Source organism: Arachis ipaensis, chromosome B10, assembly GCF_000816755.2.
Source record: "Arachis ipaensis cultivar K30076 chromosome B10, Araip1.1, whole genome shotgun sequence".
NCBI classification, from domain to species: domain Eukaryota; kingdom Viridiplantae; phylum Streptophyta; class Magnoliopsida; order Fabales; family Fabaceae; genus Arachis; species Arachis ipaensis.
In genome coordinates this window covers 24,503,840-24,505,279 of record NC_029794.2, presented here as the reverse complement: position 1 = coordinate 24,505,279, position 1,440 = coordinate 24,503,840, and positions in this window count along the sequence as shown.

Here is a 1,440-nt window from a genome sequence, read left to right as displayed (position 1 = left end):
TTTACTTATAATATTTTTTATACATTATATAATTTGCTTTGTACACATATACATTATTTTTACTTAAATAACCTTTTGTTAACGTGAAAGAACTTTTTATTTGATTTTTTATTTCATCATCAATTTAAGTTTTATTTATCCTTAATTTTTAAAACTCTAAATGTTAATTTTTTTTCCCCCTAAGCTGAATAGTCCAATTTAGTCCAAGTCTCAAAAAAAGTTGGATTAGACTGGATTGAAAATTAAATCTAACCAATCCAATTTAAATTACAACAAATTAAATACTTTTAATTGAATTAATTTTTTCAAAATCAATCCAAACTACATGTGAACACTTACATAGAATTAAACTCTTTTATTTGAGAAAAATACAAAATAAAGAACTTGGATTCCCATGAAAATAGGGAAAGCCACAAAATGATTCCGTTGTATCCCTTACGCCAAAGTATCATGACCTTTTTTCTTTCCGGTGCTTTCTTAATTCTTACTATAGTCTACAAACAATTAAACACTTTTCAATGCAAGACTAATTCAGTTTACTTTGAAGGTATTGAAATCGTCCATTGCAACATTTTTGTTTTTCTATAAAAACTTTAATTATTCTCGCCTCCACTCCATCTTTTAATCATGTACATTAGTTAGTTGAATTTGGGGTCACCAATTATTTTCCGTTGTCATATATATCACTCTAATCCACTGTATGTATACACAAGAGAAGAGAAAGAAACAAAAGAAGCTGCATTATTACAACGGAAACAGTAGACATTGTTGTTGTTCTGTCTGAATTCAAATAATGCAATGAATAACTCATGTCTGATTTGTCAACTCCTCCTCATATTGTTTGTCTAAAAAACACGTGTTTGCTAATTAATAATAGCTTGTTATACTAATTATGGACCATTTTTTCAATTTTTTAAAATTTTTTTTGTTTGTTTTCACTAATTTTCTTACTCAAAGTATACTTACAAATGGAAAAAAAAATTCTTTAGTTAAAAAAGCTCTTAAAACCCTTAGTTTGAGAAAATCAAACAAGGATGCACATCCATTGCACACAAATGGGTCCAACAAGTAAAAATAGACATGACGAGTGACGATGGCTGAATCCCGGGGAACCACTGCCCGCATGTTTCAAAAGTGAGACCAATTACCGACAAGGGTAACGATACCATGCTATGTATTTCATTAGAAAAAGTAGGGCCAGTAATTTTTTTCAAATTCTGGTAATCAGCAAAAAAAGTGAATCATTAGATGAAATTTCACACCAATTTTACACCATTAAAATCATCATTAATAACTATTTGATGACTATAAATATTAAAAGTTACTACCCCCTAACACTCCTGATTTCATTATTATCAGTGACCTTGTTTCTTTTTTATTTTTTACATTGACCAATATATATGAGAAAAAAAATTTAGATTATATATATAATGAGTAGGC